General features: G+C 37.4%; 1 pseudogene; it reads left to right on the forward strand.

The window, feature by feature from the left end:
• Positions 1–2678: 2678 nt before the first annotated feature.
• Positions 2679–3015, forward strand: LOC145511248 (protein yippee-like 1 pseudogene; annotated as a pseudogene).
• Positions 3016–17099: the final 14084 nt, after the last annotated feature.

A 17099-nucleotide genomic window follows, 5' to 3' on the forward strand; every position in this document is an offset into this window, starting at 1 on the left:
GAATGAACAAGATAAAGTACACCTCTATCAAGAGGTATAATTTAAGATTAGCAAAGACAAAGAAAAAATTTTAAAAGCATCTGGATTGAAGAAGCAGATCACTTATTTAAAAAAAAGAAGAATCATATCATAATTATACCCATTAACCCTAATACAAGGTACAATAAATCAGTGGAGCAGTTATTTTTAAAGTACTGAAGAAAGATCCATTCAAAACAAGACTTTTTTCAAACAACCAAATTGCCATTCAAATATGAGCACATAATTAAATATCCTTGGGCACACAGGCTTCCAAAGCTTTGCTACACACACGCACACACACACAAATAAGAATGTGTACTTCTGAAACACATTCAGAAGTATAAAAATATGGGAAGCAACGGATAGCAAATTTCTTGGTAAGACATATTGCTATGCAAGCAATTTTTTAAGGACAAAGAAGAAGAGAATGTACAACTCTAATAAACTAGAAATAAAATTCTGGAAAATATCAACATGACAGAACTGGAGATAAGAAATATAAGATGAATGTAAATATTCTCTTATTAAGAGAAGTAAGTAAATATTGACATATTTAAAGAATCAGTGGAGATAAATAAACATGAGTCTTATGATAAAGGCAACTACCTGAAATAAAAAATATAGAATAACTTTTCAAAAAACAAAAACATAAATTCCAACTATCCAATGGAAGACAGGAAAAGGGAAAAAACAAGAATGGAGAATCTGAATCTGTTATTCTTTTCACTTTATCTATCAGGCAAGTTATGTAATTCTCCAAAGTCAAGAATAAATTCTCATGTCAACTTTTAGTAGATTTTTTGCTTCACTTTTCATACTTAAGACTTTGATGCAACTAAAATCTTTGTATATGGAACCAGAGCTGCATCAGGTGTTTTTTAATATGGAAAGAAAAGCACCAGTTAATGAAAAGATTATCTTATCCCTAATGCTCTTCAGCGCCACCTTTACTTTAAATCAAATGACCTCATGAGCATCTCTTGGATGTTCTAGTCTGTTCCAGGGATATATGTCTATCCTGGCACCAAAAACATGATGCTTTAATTCTACAGCTATGTAACAAATCTTGATATCTCCTAACTTTATTCTTAAAGAAAGTCTTGGCTATTCTTGGGCCTCTGAATTTCCATATACTTTTTCAAATTAGTTTGTCAACTTCTATACACACACAGAGAGAAATCTGGCATACTGGTAATAATTATATCTTCACATTGTTGAGTCTTTCAGTCCAGGAATATGACATGGCTATTTGTTTAGGGCTTCTTTAACTTCTCTTAATATTTTTCATTTTATGAGAGCTCATAAATTTTTGTTAGATGAACTTCTATATAGTTGCTTTTTTGAAAACTGAATAATTTTTATTTTCTAATAAATTATTGCTAATATACCCAGTATATAATTTTGTATATTGAACATTTATTTGGCAAGCCTGTTAAACTAATATATTCTTCTAAATAATTTATCTATATAGTATAGTAGATTTTCTACAGTGCATTAAGAGTTTTATTTCTTCTTCTATAGGCATTATTTTCTCTTTTATTTTTCATTGTTATTGCACTGGCTGCCTAGGCTCTTTAATGCAAATGTTGAATAGAAAATGGTGATAATGGATAAATTTGTTTTGTTTCTTATTTCAAAAAAGAGACAGAGCTTTCAGTATTTCGCCACTGAGGGTAATGTTTGTTAGAGGTTATTGGTGAGTACTCTATCAAATTGAGGAAGTCTTGTTCTATTTCCAGTTTCCTACAATTTTATTATCATAAAAGAATATTAATTTTTAATGGACTTTCCCCATCTATGGAGATATTCTTATAACTTTCCTCCTTTGTTCTTTCATACAATATATTATACTGTTTGATATTTGAATTTTGAACCAGCCCTACAGTTTGGGCACCAAAAAAATAAAAAAACCACATGCAAACAAAATAACTTGGTCCTGCTCACTAAGTCATGTCCAACTCTTGAGACTACATGCACTGGAGCCTGCCAGACTCCTCTGTCCACAGGATTTTCCAGGCAAGAATACTTGAGCAGGGTTGCCATTTCCTTCTCCAGGGTATTTTCCCGACCCAGGGATCGAACCCAGGTCTCCTGCACTGCAGGCAGATTCTTTACCAACTGAGCTACCAGGGAAGATCCTGATATATTATCAGTATCCTTTTTATACATTGCTGGATTTAGCTTTCTAATATTTTTTAATCTATATTCATGAATGAGGTTGGCCTGTAATTTAACTTTCCCATAATGGCTATATCAAATCATGTTATCAAGATTAAGCATGAGCTTGGTCCAGAAGAGTGAAATTGCTTCATGTCTCACAAAGGAGCCATCAGCCACCAAGCCAAGGCTGCCTGATGATCTGAGCAAGCAGCACCTGGCCATGTGGTGAAGTGACCATTCATCTAGCTGGTGGCAATGAGTACCTGGCCAGATCGGAGCTGTGGCCTACGACTGTGGGGAGGGGAGCTGGCCAGGACAAGGATAGCTGAGCAGGCACTGTGACATTTTCTCTCTCCTCATCTGTATACAAAGTACTCATACTCTTCAGAATAACAGCTTTTGCCTGCATATTCTGGGTTTCTTTTCTAGTAGAATATAACGGAGTTGAAATTCTTCATGTGCCAGACCTGAACTGAGTTAAAAAACTTCCAGCAGAGATGATAAAAATGACAAAATCCATAACTTTGCAAGGTTATCCACCAAATTATCACTGAATTTACTGCTGTATCCACTGCAAAGCTCATTTAGCATCATGCTGTGTTGACTATCGTTTCATGTTAGTCAACATCAAGCCCACCTCTTTAATTCTGGGTGAAATGGAGGCTGTGGCCCAGAAGAAGACCAGCCCCCTCCCTGGGGAACATGTTGTAGTGAGTATCTATTGTGAATATTATAAAATCACTCCTGGTTGGAAATATGAACTTGCCTTTGAAGCAGCAGCAATATAAGAGATGAAAGTTTATTACTGAGCTTGTGTTCAAAGACAATGGTTGAGAGTGAAAACTTTCCATTCTGAGTCCATTTTTGTGAAAGAGACGGTAAACAAGATGAAAACAAAGAAGTATGCTGGACGATAGCATTTCTTGAATTTCAACTTCATAGACTAGCAGCAAATCTCATGACACTCTCTATGGTTTCTCTGGTTATTCTCAGATAAGACAGCACCTTCCTGTATTAATAAATATCCCCTCATTTATGAAACTATTTCTAAAGTTCCTAATGAACTTTAAAATAAAAAAACACATTTGAGAGAAAGAATGAACTGATGCTTTATCCATCAACTATCTTCCTTTAAGCTGTTTTTTAATGAAGAGTTTGGTTATGCATGAAAATGCCTTTGGGGGCTTCCCCAGTGGCTCAGAGGTAAAGAATCCTCCTCAAATGCAGGAGATAAATGCCTTTACTAATGTTCAGCAGATAAAATGATAATTTCTAAAGAGTACTGGAACAAAGTCTCTTTTATATAGAAATGTTTCACCTCTAACCTTTGTTAAAGGCAATGAAGTGTTGCCGTTCATACAACAAAAGCTGCAAACAAAAGCTGTAAATTAAATGGGTATTCATCTTGGAGATTAGTTGCTAAAGTTATAGTGCTCACTTAAGTACCTTTCAGGATCTACCACTAAATTTATGCATCGGTGTTTGTAGTTTTGCTCAAAAACTGAGAAGCTCACAGTTTTATACAAGTTGTCAATGGAGATATGTGTCACGTGGTAATATCGTGTCTCTTTAAGCAATGAGGTACATTATCTAAAAAGCAAGTGAACTAATTGTTATAAATGACTGCTTACATAGACAGTAAGATGCATTCATTATTAAAGAAACATTTGTCTCTTGTTCAGTTACTGAAACTGGAAATTGTACCTTTAAGGGTGAAGTCGCTCAGTCGTGTCGGACTCTCTGTGACCCCATGGACTGTAGCCTATCAGGCTCCTCCATCCATGGGATTTTCCAGGCAAGAATACTGGAGTGGGTTGCCATTTCCTTCTCCAGGGGATCTTCCCAACCCAGGGATCAAACCCAGGTCTCCCACATTGCAGGCAGACGCTTTACCGTCTGAGGCACCTTTAATGGTAGCAGTAATTTAAACATCAATAGATTATTTTATGACTGGTTCAATGAAGAGTTCAGAGTCTACAATTTACTTTTAATAATTAGTTTTGAAAATCAAAGGTGCTAGAAACAATAGTAAAATTAAATACCCTACACTTTATTCAATTCTTTTTCAGAAGGTTAAAACTACAAGATGGGTTTTGAAATTCTAAGTGAATTGATATTTGATTTTTGGATCTTTTTTTAAACTTAATTGGGACGTTTTCCCTTTTCCAACTCACTAGAAGAGAATGTGTAAACTTGGGACTGTTTCTTCTTCAAGTAATTACTAATAGTCATACTCAGAGAAGCCATCGGAGCCTGGAGTTTTGAGTGTAGATTTTAAATTTCTGATGTTTTAAAAATTCTTGTTGCCAACAAAGGTCCGTCTAGTCAAGGCTATGGTTTTTCCAGTAGTCATGTATGGATGTGAGAGTTGGACTATAAAGAAAGCTGAGCGCTGAAGAATTGATCCTTTTGAACTGTGGTGTTGGAGAAGACTCTTGAGAGTCTCTTGGACTGCAAGGAGATCCAACCAGTCCATCCTAAAGGAGATTAGTCCTGGGTGTTCATTGGAAGGACTGATGTTGAAGCTGAAACTCTAATACTTTTGCCACCTGATGCAAAGAGCTGACTCATTTGAAAAGACCCTGATGCTGGGAAAGATTGAGGGCAGGAGGAGAAGGGAACGACAGAGGATGAGATGGTTGGATGGCATCACCAACTCAATGGACATGGGTTTGGGTAGACTCTGGGAGCTGGTGATGGACAGGGAGGCCTGGCATGCGGCGGTTCATGGGGTCGCAAAGAGTCGGACACGACTGAGCGACTGAACTGAACTGAAAAATTCTTGTAACATTCTTCAGATTTTCTTAAGTTGTGTTTTTCTAGTAGGTTTTCCATTTCATCTAAATCTGGTACTTTTGCATTTCTAGTAACTTGTCTATTTCATCTAAATTTTCTTATGTATTCTCAGACATTATTCATAATATTTTTATGTCATTTAATGTCTGCAGGATACATGGTGAGATCTCAGTTTCATCACTCCCTTTTTGATGCCCAATTTTGCCAATATGTTTATTATTAATAATTCAATGAGTTTCGGGCTTCAATCATCTCTGTTGTATATTAGGAAATGTTTTCATTAATATCCACTCTAATTTTATTATTTTGCTTTTGAGTTTAATTTGCTGTCCTTTTTTCCCCTAACTTATTATGCTTAATCATTTATTTTAATAGATGCTTAGCTCACTTACCTTTAGTTTTTTCTCTTGTATGCATCTAAGGCCATAGACTTTCCTTTACACAAAGCTTTAGCTGTGTCCCACAAAATATCATATCAAAATGTCCTATTTTCATTTTCATTTAGTTGAAAATATTTTCTAATTTATATTGTGGTTTCTTCTTTGTCCCATAGATTTTTAGAAATATACTACTTAGTTGTCATTTATTTAGGACTTTTCTACTGTTATTTATGGATTTCTTTTCACTGGCTTAAATAACACAACCCCTATAAGTTTAATTTTTAAAATTTGTTGAGATTCATTTATTTTAAGACACAGCATATGTTCAACTTTGAATTTTTCAAGTGCATTTAGAAAAACCATGGATTTTGCAGCTATTGGGTACAGTGAAGGATAGGCCTATTTTGTCATTTTTCACTGTATTGCTCAAATGTTTTATATCTATTCAACTTTTTAAATTGTTCTATCAGTTACTAAGAAAAAGGTATATTAAAAATCTCCCACTGTGACGGTGAACTTGACTATTTCATTCTGTCATTTGTTGCTTTTGATATTTTGAAGTTGAATTATTAGATATATGTAAGTTTAGAATTATTATATCCTGGTGAATAAATCTTTTACCCTTATCAATATTCTTCTATATCTGTAGTATACTTTTTGCTTTAAAATAAACTTCCTATTTGTACTTCATTAGTTCACCTGTTCTGTGTCCTGGGTTTATCCTTTCTTGCCTTCTGTTAGGTTAAGTGCTTTGTTTTATTCAGTTTTTTCTCTCCATTATGTTGGTTTACATACATACATCCTTTTGTCATTGGTTTAATGATTATCTTAGCAATTACAGCTTTGACATCTTAAAATCCTTTATCATTTCCCAATTCAAACCCTTTAGAATACCTCTACTCTATTTACTACCCACTTGACAGAGAGATAGGAATACCAGACCAACTGACCTGCCTCCTGAGAAATCTGTATGCAGGTCAAAAAGCAACAGTTAGAACTGGACATGGAACAACGGACTGGTTTCAAATAGGAAAAGGAGTATGTCAAGGCTGTATATTGTCACCCTGGTTATTTAACTTATATGCAGAGTACAGCATGAGAAATGCTCAGCTGGATGAAGCACAAGCTGGAATCAAGATTGCTGGAAGAAACATCAATAACCTCAGATATGCAGATGACACCACTCTTATGGCAGAAAGTGAAGAAGACCTAAAGAGCCTCTTGATGAAAGTGAAAGAGGAGAGTGAAAAAGTTGGCTTAAAGCTCAACATTCAGAAAACTAAGATCATGGCATCCAGTCCCATCACTTCATGGCAAATAGATGGAGAAACAGTGGAAACAGTGGCAGACTTTATTTTTGGGGGGCTCCAAAATCACTGCAGATGGTGACTGCAGCCATGAAATTAAAAGACGCTTACTCCTTGGAAGAAAAGTTATGACCAACCTAGATGGTACATTACAAAGCAGAGACATTACTTTGTCAACAAAGGTCTGTCTAGTCAAGGCTATGGTTTTTCCAGTAGTCATGTATGGTGTGAGAGTTGGACTATAAAGAAAGCTGAGCACCGAAGAACTGATGCTTCTGAACCGTTGTGTTGGAGAAGACTCTTGAGAGTCCCTTGGACAGCAAGGAGATCCAACCAGTCCATCCTAAAGGAAATCAGTCCTGAATGTTCACTGGAAGGACTAATGTTGAATCTGAAACTCCAATACTTTGGCCACGTGATGCGAAGAACTGACTCATTTGAAAAGACCCTGATGTTGGGAAAGATTGAAGGGGGGAGGAGAAGGGGACGACAGAGGATGAGATGGTTGGATAGCATCACCGACTCAATGGACATGAGTTTGAGTAAACTCCATGAGTTGGCGATGGACAGGGAGGCCTGGCACGCTGCAGTCCATGGGGTCATAAAGAGTCGGACACGACTTAGCGGCTGAACTGAACTGAACTGACAGATATTTTAATTAAATGTGTATCTTTATGTCTCCTTCAGTTTTGAAAGACATTTTTTAATTAATTTATGTTTTCTTGAAGGATAATTGCTTTACAGAATTTTGCTGTTTTCTGTCAAACCTCAACATGAATCAGCCATAGGTATACATATATCCCCTCCCTTTTGAAGCTCCCTCTCTGCCTCTCCATCCCACCCCTCTAGGTTGATACAGAACCCCCGTTTGAGTTGCCTGAGCCATACAGCAAAATTCCCATTGGCTATCTATTTTACATATGGTAATCTAAGTTTCCATGTTACTCTTTCCATACATCTCACCATCTCCTCCCCTCTCCACATGCCCATAATTCTAATTTCTATGTCTGTTTCTCCACTATTGCCCTGTAAGTAAATTCTTCGGTTCCATTTTTTTAGATTCTATATATATGTTAGGATATGGTATTTGTCTTTCTCTTTCTGACTCACTTCACTCTGTATAATAGGATCTAGATTCATCCACCTCATCAGAACTGACTCAAATGTGTTCCTTTTTGTGGCTGAGTAATACTCCATTGTGTATATATACCACAACTTCTTTATCCATTCATCTGTCTATGGACATCTAGGTTGCTTTCATATTATAGCTATTGTAAATAGTGCTGCAATGAACAATGGGATACATTTGTCTCTTTAAATTTTGTTTTCCTCAGGGTATATACCTAGGAGTGGGATTGCTGGGTCATATGGTGGTTTTATTCCTAGTTTTTTAAGGAATTTCCATACTGTCTTCCATAGTGGCTGTATCAGTTTACATTCCCACAAACAGTACAAGAGCATTCCCTTTTCTCCACACCCTCTCCAGCATTTATTGTGTGTAGGCTTTTTGACAAGGGCCATTCTGACCAGTGTGAGATGATATCTCATTGTAGTTTTGATTTGCATTTCTCTAATAATGAGCGATGGTGAGCATCTTTTCTCAAAGTATGTCTTCTTTGGAGAAATATCTGTTTAGGTCTTTTTCCCACTTTTTGATTGGGTTTGTTTTTCTGGTGTTGAGTTGTATGAGCTGCGTGTATATTTTGGAAAGTAATCCTTTGTCAGTTGTTTCATTTGCTATTATTTTCTTCCATTCTGAGGGTTGTCTTTTCACCTTGCTTATAGTTTCCTTTGCTGTGCAAAAGCTTTTAAGTTTAATCAGGTCTCACTTGTTTACTTTTGTTTTATTTCCATTACTCTAGGAGGTGGGTCATAGAGGATATTGCTTTGATTTATGTCATCGAGTGTTCTGCCCATGTTTTCCTCTAAGAGTTCTATAGTTTCTGGTCTTACATTTAGGTCTTTAATCCATTTCGAGTTTATCTTTGTGTATGGTGTTAAGAAGTGTTCTAAATTCATTCTTTTACATGTAGCTGTCCAGCTTTCCCAGCACCATTTACTGAAGAGGCTGTCTTTGCCCCATTGTATATTCTTGTCTCCTTTGCCAAAAATAAGGTACCCATAGATGCATGGGTTTATTTCTGGGCTTTCTACCTTGTTCCATTGGCCTATATCTCTGTTTTTGTGCCAGTACCATACTGTCTTGATGACTGTAGCTTTGTAGTATAATCTGAAGTCTGGAAGCTTGATTCCTCCAGCTCCATTCTTCTTAAGACTGCTTTGGCTATTCAGGGTCTTTTGTGTTTCCACATGAATTGTGAATTTTTTTGTTCTAGTTCTGTGAAAAATGCCACTGATAATTTGATAGGGATTGTATTAAATCTGTAGATTGCACTTGGTAATATAGTCATTTTCACAATATTGATTCTTCCTACCCAGGAACATGGAATATCCCTCCATCTGTTTATGTTGTCTTTGATTTCTTTCATTAGTGTCTTATAATTTTCTGTGTACAGTTCTTTTGTCTCCTCAGGTAAGTTTATTCCTAGACATTTAATTCTTTTTGTTGCAATGGTGAATGGGACTGATTCCTTAATTGCTCTTTCTCATTTTTCATTGTTAGTATATAGAGATAGTAATTTCTGTGTATTGATTTTGTATCCTGCAACTGCTAAACTCACTGATTAGCTCCAGTAATTTTCTGATACTATCGCTAGGGATTTCTATGTCCAGTATCATGTCATCTGCTAACAGTGAGAGCATTACTTCTTCTTTTCCAATCTGGATTCCTTTTCTTTCTTTCTCTTCTCTAATTGCTGTAGCTAGGACTTCCAGAACTAGGTTGAATAACAGTGGTGAAAGTGGATTCCCTTGTCTTCTTCCTGATCTTAGGGGGAATGCTTTCAGTTTCTCACCATTGAGAACAATGTTTGCTGTAGGCTTATCATATATGGCCTTTACTATGTTGAGGCATGTTCAAAAGTAGATTAATATTTTTAAGTTTTAATCATAAATAGGTGCTGAATTTTGTCAAAGGCTTTTTCTGCATATATTGAGATTGTCATATGGTTTTAATCTTTCAATTTGTTAATATGGTGTATCACATTGATTGATTTGTGTATATTGAAGAATCTTTGCATTCCTGGAATAAACCCAACTTGATCATGGTGTATGAGCTTTTTAACGTGTTGCTGAATTCTGTTTGCTAAAATTTTGTTGAGGATTTTTGCATCTATGTTCATCACTGATATTGGCCTATAGTTTTCTTTTTTTGTGTTGTCTTTGTCTGGTATTGGTATCAGGGTGACGGTGGTCTCGTAGAATGAGTTTGGAAGTGTTCCTCCCTCTGCAAGTTTTTGAAAGCGTTTTAGAAGGGTAGGCATTATCTCTTCTGTAAATGTTTGATAGAATTCTCCTGTGAAGCCATCTGGTCCTGGGATTTTGTTTTTTACCACAGCTTCAAAGCAATTTCAGTGCTTGTAATTGGGTTGTTCATAATTTCTATTTCTTCCTGGTTCAGTCTTGGAAGATTGAAATTTTCTAAAAATCTGTCCATTTCTTTCAGGTTATGCATTTTATTGCCATATAGTTGTTCATAATGGTCTCTTATAATCCTTTGTATTTCTGCATTGTCTGTTGTAACCTCTCCTTTTTCATTTTGAATTTTGTTGATTTGACTCTTCTTTTTTTCTTGATGAGTCTTGCTAAAAACTTGTCAATTTTATTTATCTTCTCAAAGAACAAGCTTTTAGTTTTATTAATCTTTACTATTGTTTCTTTCATTTCTTTTTCATTTATTTCTGCTTGAATCTTTATGATTTCTTTCCTTCTACTAATTTTGGGGGTTTCTTTGTTCTTCTTTTTCCAGTTGTTTTAAGTGAAAAGTTAGGTTGTCTATTCAATGTTTTTTCTTGAGATAGGATTGTATTGCTATAAATTCCCCTGTTAGAACTGCTTTTGCTGCATCCCATAGGATTTGAGTTGTGTTTTCATTGTCATGTGTTTCTAGAAATTTTTTGATTTCCCTTTTGATTTCTTCAATAACCTGTTGGCTATTTAGAAACATGTTGTTTAGTCTCCATGTGTTTGTGTTTCTTACACTTGTTTTTCTTGTAATTGCTATCTGGTCTCATAGCATTATGGTCTGAGAAGATGCTTGATATGATGCTTGATACAATTTTCTTAAATTTACTGAGGCTTGATTGGTGACCCAAGATGTGGTCTATCCTGGAGAATGTTCCATGTGTGCCTGAGAAGGAGGCGTATTCTTCTGCATTTGGATGGAATGTCCTGAAGATATCAATGAGATCCATCTCATCAAATGTATCATTTAAGACTTGTGTTTCCTTATTAATTTTATGTTTTGATGATCTGTCCATTGGTGTGAGTGGGTGGTAAGGTCTCCTACTATTATTGTGTTACTGTCAATTTCTCCTTTTATGTCTGTTAGTGTTTGTCTTATGTATTGAGATGCTCCTATGTTGGGTGCATAGATATTTACAATTGTTATGTTTTCCTCTTGGATTGATCCCTTGATCATTATGTAGTGTCCTTCCTTATCTCTTGTAATCTTCTTTATTTTAAGGTCTATTTTGTCTGATATGAGGATTGCCACTCCAGCTTTCTTTTGCTTTCTATTTGCATGGAATATATTTTTCCATCCTCTCACTTTCAGTCTATATGTGTCTTTAGGTCTGAAGTGGTTTTCTTGTAGACAGCATATATATGGGCCTTGTTTTTGTACCCATTCAGTCCATCTGTGTCTATTGGTTGGAGCATTTAATCCATTTACATTGAAAGTGATTATTGATATATATGTTCCTATTGCCATTGTTTTGGGTTGATTTTGTAGATCTTTTTTCTTCTCTTGTATTTCTTGACTATATAAGTCTGTTTAACATTTGTTGTAAGGCTGGTTTGGTGGTACTGAATTCTCTTAACTTTTGCTTGTCTGAAAAGCTTTTTATTTCTCCATCAATTTTGAATGAGATCCTTGCTGGGTACAGTAATCTTGGTTGTAGATTTTTCCCTTTCAGTACTTTAAATATATCCTGCCATTCCCTTCTGGCCTGAAGAGCTTCCACTGAAAGATCAGCTATTAAGCATATGCGGTTTCCCTTGTATGTTACTTGTTGCTTCTCCCTTACTGTTTTTAATATTCTTTCTTTGTGTTTAGTCTTTGTTAGTTTCATTAGTAAGTGTCTTGGTGTGTTTCTCCTTGGGTTTATCCTGTATGGGACTCTCTGTGCCTCTTGGACTTGATGGACTATTTCCTTTTCCATGTTGGGGAAATTTTCAACTATAATCTCTTCAAAAATTTTCTCATACCTTTTCTTTTTCTCTTCTTCTTCTGGAACCCCTATAATTCAAATGTTGGTGCGTTTGATATTGTCCCAGAGGTCTCTGAGACTATCCTCAGTTCTTTTCATTCTTTTTGCTTTATTCTGCTCTTCAGAAGTTATTTCCACCATTTTATCTTCCAGCTCACTGATTTGTTCTTCTGCTTCAGATATTCTGCTATCGATTACTTCTAGAGTATTTTTAATTTCAGTAATTGTGTTGTCTCTGTTTATTCTTTAATTCTTCTAGGTCTTTGTTAATTGATTCTTGCATCTTCTCCATTTTGTTTTCAAGGGTTTTGATCATCTTTACTATCATTATTCTGAATTCTTTTTCAGGTAATTTTCCTATTTCCTCTTCATTTATTTGGACTTCTGTGTTTCTAGTTTGTTTCTTAATTTGTGCAGTATTTCTGTCTTTTCATTTTTTTTTTAAGTTATTGTGTTTGAGGTCTCCTTTTCCCAGGCTTCAAGGAAAGTTGAATTCTTTCCTTGAAGAAGGTTGAATTCTTTCTTCCTTTTGGTTTCTGCCCTCCTACGGTTGGTCCAGTGGTTTGTGTGAGCTTCGTATAAGGTGAGATTTGTTCTGAGTTTTTGTTTGTTTGTTTTTCCTCTAAAGGGCAAGGCTGAGTGAGGTGGTAATCCTGTCTGCTGATGATTGGGTTTGTATTTTTGTTTTGTTTGTTGTTTAGATGCAGACCTGCACAGGGTGCTACTGGTGGTTGGGTGAGGCCAGGTCTTGTATTCAAGTGATTTCCTTTGTGTGAGTTCTCACTATTTGATACTCCCTAAGGTTAGTTCCCCGGTATCTATGGTCTTGGAGTCAGTGCTCCCAACCCAAAGGCTCAGGGTTTGATCTCTGGTAAGGAACGAAGATTCCACAAGTGGTTTGTTATGGCATTAAGGGAGAGTAAAACAAATATCTGAAAATGAGAAACCAAAGATGAACCTCAGACAAATGGCAGTTACAAAATCAGGCAAAAAATAATTAAAATAATGGAATACACACACACACACACACATATATATATACACCCATGAGCAAAGTGAAAACAGTCTAGCAAAAATAAAATACAGTAGATTGATCCAGCGAACAAAGGAAATCAAAAATAACATTTATCAGTTAAGAACAAAACTAACTTAAGCACAAACTGGAAAACAGAACTAAAGCAAAGTGCCAAGTGGGGAATCAAGCAATGAAAACAAAACTAACAAACATGTTGAGAGGAAAGGAAAGAAAGAATAGATATGCAAAGTTAAACAGAGGTAGATGAAGAAGATTTATATATATTAAAGATTAACTGCAAGGGGAAAAGAACAGTAGGAAAGGCAAATGAAGGAATAAATGTAGAAAAAATATAATACGTTTAAAAATTTTAAATTACAAAAAAAGAGAAAAGAGAAAAAATGGAAGAAAGAAAAAAGAGGGGAAAAAAAAGAAAACTCCACAGAACTGCAAAAGCCCAATGTAGAGGCAGAGGTTTATGACAACCATAAAAAATGTGACTGAGGAGAAAAAAAAAGCTCAAAAGCTTAATTTGATTTCTTAGTGCCAATAAAATTGACAACTACAACAGAGAGGGGAAAAAAGATCCCAAAGAATCTACAGAACAACTCAAAAATTAAGAATAACAGAGGTTTTTCTTGAGTCTCTGCCTTCAGAGTCCTTTTCCACACTGGGAATCACAGTCCACCTTACTTCCCAAGGATGCCCTCCAACACCGTACTGATCTCTGGACCTGCTGTAGGGGCTGCTCAGATTCTAATCTGGTCCTACTTCTGTGTGTTCTTGCCTCCAATAGCTTGTCCACAGCTATCAGAGCTAGTGCGTTTTCTTTTGTGGGAGCTCTCAATGGCCTTTTATATATTCCATAGACACAGAGTCTGCTTAGTTGATAGTGTGGATTTAATCTGCAGCTTGTACAGCTGGTGGGAAGGTTTTGGGTCTTCTTCCTCAGCAACACTGCCCCTGAGTTTCAATTGTGGTTTTATTTCCACCTCTACATGTGGGTCGTCCACTGGGGTTTAGCTCCTGAGGCTGCTCTTAAGGGCCTGAGTTTGCCCCTGTGAGGTCCAGGTGTGGAGGTGGTGCAGCTGCTTAGGTTGCAGGGGTTCTGGCAGCGCAAGGTATTCAGGAGAGTTGGCAGCTAGGACAGCAGGAAATATAGTGCTCCAGAAGGGTATGGCAACCAGTATTGGCCAATACACTCCAGTACTCTTGCCTGGAGAACCCTCTCTCTGACAGAGAAGCCTGGCAGGCCACTGTCTACAGGGTCGCAAAGAGTTGGACAGGACCGAAGTGACCCTGCACACATAAACACAAGACTTTTTTTTTTTTTTGCCTGTGGCAGCTCTGCCCCAGTGAGAGTTGAGCGTGAAGGTGGTGCAGCTGTTTGGCTTGCAGGGACCCTGGCGGTGCCAAGTGTTCAGGGACACAAACTGCCTCCACAGCAGGAGTTATGGTCCTATCAAAGTCTTTTCTTGAGCCTCTTGTAGCTGGCTATCAGAAGGCCTCTTTGGCCAGTCTTTCTCCATTGTTCTGCCCGTTCAAGCACTGAAGAGGATCGCTTGCCTGGGGTCCTTCTCTGCTGTTTGGCATGTCAGGCACAGAGAAGGGCCCCCCTGACAGGGGTCCTACTCTGTAGACCTGCACATTAGGCACTTAAAGGGGTACCCTGGGTGGGGTCCTACTCTGTATTCAGTGTGTTTAGCACTTACTTGCTAAAGAGAAAAAGAGTAACAGGTTAAGTTCATTTCTGTCTACAACTTGTTTCATTGAAGAATTGTCCTAGAAAAAGATGAGGATGTGAATCAGTGGTTACCTACTCTCTTAGTTTCTACTGTTTCTCTTTGTGTTAGCTTATCACTCAAAGTGCAACCCTCAAGTCTAAAAGCACCACATTTGTGCCCTATAAGATACACCTAAAATATAAGCAAACTAATTTATTTTGTCAAGTTGTAGAGTTGGTCTAAAACAGGCAGAGGAAATATATCTGTGCTAGACTTTTCTGAAAGAGTATTTGTTATATAAACAGATATATACATATCTGTTAATATTCTTTATGGTACCAATGGTGATTTAAGGAATTCTTATTCACTTTACAATCATACTTCACAATATATATAGTACAATTCTACCATAATAGTCATAATTATTTACACATGCAAGTCAATAACTATATACTGAATGCTTACTATTTGTCAGAAATTCTTTTGGTACTAGAGACCCAGAGAGCAAAGCTTGAGTATAAAATATAAGTTATAAGCCAAATGTTATCAATGCTACCATGACAGTCTACAGAGCTCTTTAGGAGACAGATACACTCACACTGCTGACAGCACTTTGTTTCCCATTATACTGAAGCAGCTGACTGCCATCAAACACCAAGAAATCAGGTATAGTTGCCTTATAAATTTGGAGACACCCAGTGTTGCATTTCAACATTGTAAGAGCCATTGAAATGGGTCTCAGGGTAGTACCTGGGCTCCAGAGCCCTCAAACCACATGCCAAGGAGCCACATAAAATATTCTCCTTGAGCTCTGGGGCCATGAAAGTCTACAGTAACCAATTTCCTGTTAGAATCCTCTGAGCAAGAAACAGGCCCAGTAGGAGGTCTGACCCACCACAGACATTTCTTATAAGATAAACTGCCTTCTTTTCCTCTATCTGGTAACCCTAAATGGCTATCATTAAGATGCTTTTTACTGCCCCGTCTACCTATCCATTATCAAGAAGGGAACACTGGATGCCCCTGGAGACAGAGATGAAAGGTGTTTAGGAGGGGACTTCTGAAGGTAATTCTGCCTTCATAGCTTTATTGAGTGGGACTGGGCAGATTTAAATAGACCCGAGTTAGCTAGCTCAGATTTTCCCTGTCAATATATACTCTAATTGAGAAGGTGATGGCAGCCCACTCCAGTACTCTTGCCTGGAAAATCCCATGGACGGAGGAGCCTGGTAGGCTACAGTCCATGGGATCGCTAAGAGTCGGACATGACTGAGCAACTTCACTTTCACTTTTCCCTTTCATGCACTGGAGAAAGAAATGGCAACCCCCTCCAGTATTCTTGCCTGGAGAATCCTAGGGACGGCAGAGCCTGGTGAGCTGCCGTCTATGGGGTCGCACAGAGTCGGACACGACTGAAGCGACTTAGCATAGCATAGCATAGCATATACTCTAATATTTGTACCCTACAAGGAGCTACAGAGAAGAAGTAACTCAATCTGTGGAAGGAGAAGGGGGCATTAGAAATTGTGAGAGGAGAGCTTTTCCTGGATGGAGGTTAAGGATAAATAAGAGTTCACAAGCCAGATGAAAGATGGAAAGAGAACACTTCAGACCAAAGAGCATCATAGCAAAGACATGGAGGAGCAGTATAAATGAAGAACGTGTGTGCTATGTCACTCAGTTGTGTCCGACTCTGTGTGACCCCATGGACTGCAGCGCCCCAGGCTCCTCTGTCCATGGGATTTTCCAAGCAAGAATACTGAGTGGGCTGCCATGTCCTCCTCCAGGGGATCTTCCCGACCCAAGGATCAAACCCATATCTCTTACATCTCCTGCATTGGCACTAGTGACATCTGGGAAGATCCGAATGAAGACTACAAACAATGTTTTATTTTTTACACTTTTATTTATCTATCTCTCTCCCCAACCTCCATCTGTTAGTTTAAGAGCAGGCTAAGTCTTTTCGGCATTATATTTGTTAACAGCAGGACCCATTACTGATTTCAAGCACTTCCATGTTGTTCATGGTCCTTTTGGGGGAAGAACAATTTTTTACTCTGCCTATTAAAAACCTGTCATAAGCCAACAGATTAGTAGTGAACCATTCATGCATCCAGCACCTATAAGGCCACTCCCTTCACCACTGCAATTTGCTATCTCAATAATCTGTTCTAACACATGGTCTACAACTATTATTGACTGGGGTCTCTCCTCAGTCAAATATCTTTCAAGGGGATAGGAATGTTCTAGTGGATTGCTGTCAATGCCGTCAAAAAAAAAACAACAACAACTTTTACTCTCAAGTTTATGGCCTCACTGGGAAGGCATGACAAGACCCCCAGCAAGGGTTGAACAATTCAAGACAG

The sequence above is a fragment of the Giraffa tippelskirchi genome, chromosome 1, assembly GCF_054371585.1.
Source record: "Giraffa tippelskirchi isolate mGirTip1 chromosome 1, T2T-mGirTip1v1.2.pri, whole genome shotgun sequence".
NCBI classification, from domain to species: domain Eukaryota; kingdom Metazoa; phylum Chordata; class Mammalia; order Artiodactyla; family Giraffidae; genus Giraffa; species Giraffa tippelskirchi.